The following is a 9,555-nucleotide window of genomic DNA, read 5'->3' as shown; positions in this document are numbered from 1 at the left end:
CATTCACGCGTCACCGGGTAGGTTGTACAATGTTCTATGGTGCGTAAGTCCCCGCATTTAGATCCCGAGATTATCTTCTACGGCGTGCGGCTTTCTCGTGCGTCCCCCATCGGAAACTCTATCTTACCGGATAATGCCCGCAATCCGCTTTCGTCCGGACGCGGCGGATTGGTGTCCCAAGATTTCACCCGAAATGCGCGCACCAGTCGACAGTACAATAAATAAATCATGTAAAATCTGAGATTCGTGTGTGATTCGATATAAAATCTATATATTATTCATCTCAATTTTGATCTTTACTTATTATTTTATTCTTTCCACCGTACATGTCTTATATATATGTATATGCCGCAAATATTTATATTTTTAAACCTTCTTTCAACTGGAGATGCGCAGGTATTGTGCTGTTAAATATTTCGCACACCCTAGTAGTTCAATACGGTAAGTAATTATTATAAATAATAATTTATTAATATATAAACAATATAATAATATATATTTTTATTTAAGTTGAATAGAATAACTGTATTTAATTTTAATAGAGATTTTTTAAGACATTTCTAAATTAAAAATTATTACTGCACTTTAATATTTTGAAACATGCGACGTTTTGTTAGTTTAGTCTTAATATCTGCAGTTTCTGAATGCAAGGTATCTTTTGTATAATATTTGTAAATACGACGTGAAAACGAGTCAAAGATGAGCGTCGTGAATTCACGAATATGCCTGCGCGAGAAAAGGGTCCAGCGCGCAGTCTCCAATTAAGATCTCTCAATTAGCGTATCTTATCGCGCAGTTGCTTATCTTTCCGGACTGTTATGGACAGGTTCCCGCACGTTCTTTTCTCCGATCCCTGGACCAGTCAGTCCCTGGATCGGTCAGTCTATTTCCCGGGCGTTTGCTTCACCTGCTTGCACGCGTGCGTTTTGTGGCGATGCCGCCCTCGTTAAATCGAGCATACCGTCGCGCCAGGAAAATATTAAGTCAACGATCGTTAAAAGCGATCCTATCGTCCTTCTGCTCCGAGCCACTACCAGCTGTTACTTCTATTTCCTAAGAGGTTTCCTGGGAGAGCCAGATACGCGCCCTCGGACGTATCTTTGCAATTAGACGCGCTTAATTATCCTGCGTGTCGAGCGTTTATTAGACTTTGAAACGGTTATTCCTAGTCGAATTAACAGACATAACTTGACACATTATTAGTCGCTGTGCAGGAACGAACGTGATATGTTGCTTCTAATATCCAAACGCATAATTGCAACATATAAATAATTATCATATGAGTATAATCGTTGCTTTTTTTATATTTGCCATTTGAAGATCTAAATTATATTAAATATTATCTTTTATTTATCGAGTGACGTATAATGTAATAATCGACGTATTGTTGGATTTTTTATTGAGTGTCGATATTGTTAAAAATTTATAGAATAGCTTTCCAATTTATATCCTTTTCTTTTGCATACACTGGTTTTCTTTTGAAACACCTCTATTTAAAGAAGCTTTAAAAGTCGGTTGTTCTGATCTTTCAAAGAGAAGTGACTTGGAGACGTCCATTCAGTAAATTGGCCTAGAGCTAGGGATGGTGGGATCCGAAAGAACAGTGACAATCCAAGAATAGAAAGGACAAATGTCTGGGTCTGTGTGTGTGAGGAAAGACCACACTGAAAAAGGGACCGGGTAGAGAAAAGAGAAAGGATTCTGTAAGGATTTTCCATACTTGGATGACCTGTGTGGCAATTTCTTGCAAAGAGCATGTCGCATAATCAAAGTACCCGAACATCTACAGTCGCGCAAGAACGTTTTGACTTTGATAATTCTGCGAAAAAATTCAATATATTTTACAAATACTTAATTATGTATGATCGTAACTATATATGAATATGTATATTCTATATTTCTATCACGTAAATTTACATACGATATCTATGAATAGCTTTATTGAATTTAAATGTACCACTTATGAATTATTTAAAATCCTCGAAGTACACTTTTCAAGAAGATCTTTAATTCATTTCGCGTTTCCGCATCTATATATACCTATATATGTGTATAATTTTTTTTACGTCTTACACAGGAAGTCAAAGATTGAGAAAGCGAAAAGCCGAAGCAGATCTGCTCTAGCGACAATGAGAAGCTGACCTCGGTAAATATTCGACAGACAGCTTTCGTATATTGTGTCACCACGACCTTTCTTTTTAATCGCTGCGAATTCTGTCGCGGCTGAATTTATGTGCGGATGGCCATGCCGGGTGGTCACGCAACGCCCTTCGAAGAAAATCGAGGAAATGTCGATTTTTTCGCGCGTTTACGCCCCTTTGCCTCGCTGGCATGAGCAACGGAAGCACCAGGTGGATTTTCACTCAGTTTTTCACCCTTGTGTAGCTCGATTCTCATCCGGGTAAATGCGACCAGCATTCGATCCTTTGGATGATCCGACTAAACGGTTTTCCGTACCTGTGTGAGATCCTTTGTTACACGTCTTACTATAGACACCATTCTCGAATATGTTTCAAATTTCATTTACAAAGAATTTTACTGGAGAGATTTTCAATTCATATATTGCAAATATCCTTATTCTTTCATAGCGCCACTATTTTCATAATATAATACGCAATAATAAACGCAATATATTATATAGATAATACAATATATATTTTAGCATGATTAAAAATTGAAAATCTTTATTAACGTATTACATTGTTTTTACATGACATAATTTAATAAATTATTATCAATTTTTTGTACTTACTATTTTCATTTGAATAAAACCATGTATACATTAGTTCATATATTTACACTTTCGCTGAAATATCAATCATATCCGCATTTGAATAGAGTATTTCATCAACTTGTTATTGATGTGTGGTCATCAACCGACTGCGGATAAATCTTTGAAAATCGTTGGAATTTTGTGATCGGCTTGCGGTTCGTCTTAATTGGACCAAGATTGGGTATATACGTATATATAAGTGTGTGCCGACCGCTTTTTTCGGCGATTGGCTTTATCTGAACCCATTATCTGTAACGGCAGCTACTCCCGTAATCGGAAATATCGATCCTAAATGATTACACGAACATGAGATAAAAGAGGGAGAAAAAGAAAAATGGAAAATGAGGAAACACAGGACAACTCGTAATTTCGAACAAAGCTCACCGACGAGATCGTTGATGTCTGCTTGGGTTGATTGTTAAGTCGATAACGTGAAAAAAATACGCTTTTTAGGCATCTGAATGATTCTCAAAGGGTTCTAATGATGGTTCAGATTTGGAATTAAAGAAAGACCAATATTATGTGCATGAGTGAGGTAGCTATTTGCGTAATATTGAATATTAATAGTATGCAATAACAATTTGCAACCGAAAATAGAGTTGCATAATGTAATTGAAAATCAATTATTGTCTAACTGAGAAAATGGATATTTTCATGTAATTTCGTGTAAAATCGTATTATAATATCGATATGAATGTGACGTCAATATTGATAATGAATTGTTATTTGTTCTCTCTAATAATTTTTGGCATTTGGCAATATCATCAATAAAATTTGATTCTTCATTAGTCATCATATGATGCGAGAATGATAAAATACTTGATTAATCATTATCACAATGAGTTATTTGAAATATTCACAATAGATAAAAATTTAATATATGATATAATAAAAGATAAGTAAATCAAATTAGCATTATTCATTTAATAAGTAATATGTGACATCTCGGTATGTGTGATAAACATTTTAGATGAGAAGCTTGTTTGAACTATTAGAGATATATTGTAGCATATTTGTTTCGACTAATAATATTTTCACTGCTATATTAAACATTTTTTTATCATTAAAAAAAGAAATTATAAATGACTAAGTGTTACGACACTAAAATTAAAACCGTATCTTATTATAGTAATTATGTGCTGGTTTTCTCAAGTGAATCTTTTTCTTGATTCCGCAATTTATCTTATCGTCGTTTTATGGCGAATGTAATTTCACGGAGAAACACCCTCGGAAGTGATACGAGATAGGTCGTCATGAGCTTCTGCGTTCGCACAGTAGAGACAGGTAATTGTGCGCTACTTTACGAGGGCGATAAGTTAGGCCGGCGCAAAAACTAATACCCGGCAAATAACAGGCATTACTTATACTTACACCGGCATATAGCCGGGACTTCAGGCCCCTGGGCCAAGGAGGCCCCGGCTCTGATATTGCATTACGCCTGCATGATATATGCATTCGCGCCTTTTACAACTTTTGCATTCGTGACAGCTACCATGCATAAAAGTATATGTAGAGAAGCATTCGCTATATTGATGCGTTCTCATGTGTTACGATGACGGAAAATACAAAGAGATGAGGAAGTTAACGAGTTATTTTTATTTCTCACTTCTTATTGCAACCGAATTATTGCGCTACTTTATATAATATTTTCTCGTTATGATCAAACCACTGTTTAATTTTTTATTATATTAAATTTGTATAATATATTATAATAATGATATTTTAATTTAAAAAATGTAGAAATTTATTTATAATACACTTCGAAAATGTGAAATTATTTATAAATTTCGAGTTAGTAGTTATTATTTATGAGAAAATACTTATTATCGCTAGAAATCAAAGATCAAATAGATTAAGACTGATTTAAAAGAAACTATGTTAGAACATGGAATAGGTTTTAAAAGAAGTCAATAGAGTGGATCTCTTCTTCAAAGGCGGAACCGCAACAGACTCGGAAATTCAATGAGTATTACGAAATTTTCTGCTGGCGTCAGTCGATTTTGTCGATATTTGGCTAGTCACTCTGAACGGGATAAAGAACTCACGTGAAAAGATTCTTTCTTTTGGCTAATAATAAAGTATAATCTGTGATTTTAATCTTAGACCTTTTCAATTTGGACATATATAATTCTCGGAAAGTCAACACTATTTTATGTGAAATGCAATATTTTATATTCTTTTCTTTACTATATCAACAATTTTATTAATTAATGAGTTCTGTAATGTCATAAGATATTGTTCTAACTTCTAACACAGTTTCCAATATGATCAGACATTAATAAAATATACAATACATGAAAGAACAAAATTCCAGCAAATATCTATCTATTTGATCGCAAAAATAGGAGGATTGATATATGACGGCACCTATATGACGTTCCGATATCAACGAGGAGTTGATCAAAAGTATTGTTCCACGATAGCGCTATCGACAGCATGATCTATGGAATAGAGATGCGAAATCTCGTAAAATAAACAAAACTCGATTATAAAGCGAGATCGTAAAACCGGCGTAAATTTACCGCGTTAATATCAAAGTGTGCTTCGTGATAGGGGATATTCTTTTTTAAATATATTTACTCGTGTGCATCTCTCTCTCCTGCTTTCTTTTTTTCCAAACGAGTCCTCGATGTACGGACACGTGCGGAACTTTCTCGCGAGTGGAGCAATTGAGAGCGATGCCATAAATATTCACCCCCCTCGTTATATTTACCCTTTCGTCATTTTTGAGCCGTACACAATAGCGGCCAAGCGTGCCGAACGGTTTCCCTTCGCAGGAATATCGCTCGAAAGCTTTGGAACTCCCTCAAACACTCATGTAGAGAAGAGGAGTTATATAACAGAGCGTATACTATAGGCTTTAATACGTATATCGAAGCCGCAGCACAATTTTAATATGCACTTTATTCTGTATACTAAAAAATTCAATAAAAGATTTAACATGAGAATTAATAATTTGGCATTATATTATTTTACTAATCCATGTATATTTTAATATTTGAAAATTAAAACAGTAACAATATGATTAACATTTGCACTTTTGTATATTTATTTATAAATTTGTGAATGTATATTCATACGATAAATAAAATGAAAATGATACAGCAATATTACTCGGCAGAGCTAAGATTTGCACTACAATGATTTTATCGATTTCAATGATATGAAATAAATTGCGAAATATATGATTCACTATGTCAAGTAAATCCGTAGATAGCATAATCTATCGTCCAGCATTTCGAATAGCTGTTATCTCATCCCTCTATGTTATTTTCGATTCACGAACATCGTAAATGTTATTCGTGTCATTTTAAAAGTGGATTATTTTTTGCAGGAGACCTCCATGATCGTGGAAGCTGCTTGACGATCTTGCAAGATTTATGAAGAAGGATAGAGCGCCGATTAAAATTAATCGATCCGGTGATTAAGACATAAACTTGTTGATACCAATACACGCATGCACATACGCACACAAATACTTGTATTTAAAGATGTAATATAAATTTGCATGATTACTTTAATCCTATCATATTCCACGTCCCTGATCACTGTACTATATTCGTTTTCGTTGGACGATATTTAGCAAGAAGGGGATTGGCGGCGAATAATATATTAGCATTCCACTCGAGCGGGAAGTTTATTGGCAGCTTAAATACATTTTGCTTACCGTTCATCTCCTGCCTACCTTTTAAGCACATAGTTTTTCGATGAATAATTCAGGCGCGAGACTTTATTCGCATTTTCCTATAATCAGGCCATTCCTTCTTTTATTATTTTATCCAATTTTTATTCTTTCTTCTCAAATATATATTTCTATCACAGCTGTTTGGATTTCTGATTGCTTCGAATACGGGCTTTTCTGGCGAGTTACAAGTTCAGGATAACGATTAAATGTAAGCTTATTATATCGACGAGTAAATTAGATAGCGTATCGAGATAATGAGTATATACATCCGATATTTAATGTCGCGCATGCACATCGATGGCACCAATTAATATATTCCGTGATATTAAATATTAAACGATAACGTATCACGTAATAAGAGACTTATTTCAAATTGCATTTAATAGATTAGAAAGCAAGATACTTTTGCTAATAGATTGATACGTCAATCGATTATTGTTGAACATTGTTATTCGTGGGATGAACCTGTATTGCAAATTATATAATTATAATATCAAATCCATTAAATAATTCAGACGCGATAATAATAGCAATATCATGTCAATAATAATGTGCGAAGAAAAATGTAATCATCTCAGTAAGAATTATATTAGATATGACAAAGAATAATTGTAAAAAAAAGCTAAGAGGGATGTTCTATCTCGCGAAGAAAAACATCGGCTACTACTTCCAAGTTTTGCGTCATCAACGTAAAACATGCATGCACGATGAGTTTACAAGTGGGTTGACTATCGATGTCATTAGCGAGGCGCCGTGTTCTTTTTACTTGTTGTTCGTGGAAGAGCGGCTCTCTTCCATTCCTTCCATTGCACAACGGCGTGACACGGGTCTCGTTAACGCCCAGCAAGGCGCCCTATTTGGTACCGATTTTATAAATAATCGTGGCCACGTGGGCCGTTGGACCCGGGCCAGAACACGCCTAGGAAGATAAATAACAATGGGGTTCCCCATTGAATTCGATTCCTTCTTCTCCCGGAACACGGAGCTGCCCGGTCCGGCAGCTTGTCCATTCGTTCTCGTGGGTGTGGACGCATCGAAGGTGCATTGGCAACGGATTCTTTCGCCGACGCGGCGGAGAGAAATCTCCGTTTTCCTTTGTCTCTTTTTGTCCGCGCCGCGTTGCCGCGTGATTTCCGGTGAAAACTGCCTCTCTTTTCCTCGTTAGGTTAATTTGCTTCTGGCCGACGGCCAACTGGACAAGAATCCTCGGGCAGGAAGCGATCTCAACGAGATGTCAGAGTTCCTCGAATTAACTTTCGCGCAGAAGAATTCCATTCGACGCTCTTGACCTCTCTTGTGAGTAGAAAAGATTATTTGCCCCAGCAGCAGGTGCATATTTTTATGCAAGTTTCCGACTTGTGCTTTTCAAGAAAACAATCTTGACACGTTTCTAGTAACGGTGTCGTCAATTCGAATACCGGGAACGTCTAAATCTCATTATTGTTCGATATGTTTGTTTTTGCGAAAATAATTAGCGTATTGTAGAATTATTACGTAAAGCAATTCCGCGTATTATCGTCGTCTTTTTTTTTAAATTTTATACGTACTCTGAAGTGATAAAACCAAAATCCCTTATTATAATTACAATTTATTAATTTTTTATTGTACTATCTGATAATTTTATTTTACGTGGCAATTAAAGTCTACTTTAGTTTGCGAAATTGTTACTGATAACGAGATATATTACGTATATATACTGATGTGACGAAATAAATTTACTCTTTGACGTAAGACGAATATTCGCTGCTGCGAGTACCGAGAATTCAATTACCACTCCGGATGTGATGGTGGGGTGCACGACTGGGGTCCGGAATTCCCGATAAGAGACGCACAGAGGAGAGACATACAGAAAGAGCGTCCTCTTTCTAAGCTGCGAGCACTCTCGTCAGAGACGCGAATACAGGTAGATTGCATATCTGCATTCACCTGCGGAGGGAGTCTGGCCAGACTGGCGCTTGATAAGCGGTCGTCGCGCGATAAGAGCGAGCAATGCGCGAGGGTAACGTACTCGCCTCTAGTGGCGTACTGTAGGATGTTCGGCGATATAGATATTTTCACACAGGTGCAACAATGTTGCACGCGTCTCTCATCATCGTTTGCACGATAAGCCGAAAGGAGATTTCTACAATATGCTCAATTACTAGGAGGGGCATTAATACGTAGCATATTTTTCTTCGTTATCTTTTATTGTTCGTTAAGTATCGTAATCATGAAATAATCCGAAGATTGCTATGGTTGTTTATCTTTGAATTCTAACGTTACGAGATCTACGGACATATAATGCAATAAATTCTATAAAATAAATTAAATTTGTATAAAAATTTTTTTTTCTATATAATATATAATTATGCGCGCAAAGTTATATCATTCTTTGATAATAAAATTCCAAAAATTGTACCGCGTGTATAAAAATTATTACTCTAATGCATGTATGAAAACATTAATTAATTATACGACACATACAAATTCAATATTTAAATCTTTAACAGAAAACAAAAAAAAAATATAATTTTCTGCGAGAATCTTTCGATCAAAATACCTATGTTTCCATTAGATATACGCATCTGTACACGTTGTGTACACCGCGCTGCACATCTCGCGCGAGACTGCAAGACTCTTGTAGTGAATTCTGAGCAGTGTGTCGCTATCGGACGACCAACTTCACTGCCAAAAATGAATCAGGGACTCGGCGAAACATCTCTCTCTCTCTCTCCTTCCATCCTTTCCATTAGAAGCGTCTCATACGTTCACTACGCTGCATGTCCCGCATGAGACTGATCCCTATCACCGATTCACAAGATTCTGCGCAGTGGTGTCGCCAACTAACGGCGAAATCTAATTTTACAGCCAAGAATGAACCAGAGCCGACTACAGCAGCTCTTTCTTTCTATTCTTTCTATGAAATTAGTACATCCTTCACGTCCGTCACGCTGCGTACCTCGCTCGAGACTGATTCTCGTGCAAGGTATTGCGATTGCGAGACTAACGATTAGTCGCGCGCGAGCCGTGCAGCGTGGTGGATGTATGGAGACATGCGTCTAATGTGTGAAAGCATATTTTTTTTATCAAAAGATTCTTTTAGAAAATTATATTTTCT

The sequence above is a fragment of the Nylanderia fulva genome, unplaced genomic scaffold, assembly GCF_048542155.1.
Source record: "Nylanderia fulva isolate GAGA-0341 unplaced genomic scaffold, ASM4854215v1 Scaffold8, whole genome shotgun sequence".
NCBI classification, from domain to species: Eukaryota; Metazoa; Arthropoda; class Insecta; order Hymenoptera; family Formicidae; genus Nylanderia; species Nylanderia fulva.
The sequence above is the reverse complement of the archived record's forward strand: the minus strand, read 5'-3'. Positions refer to the sequence as shown.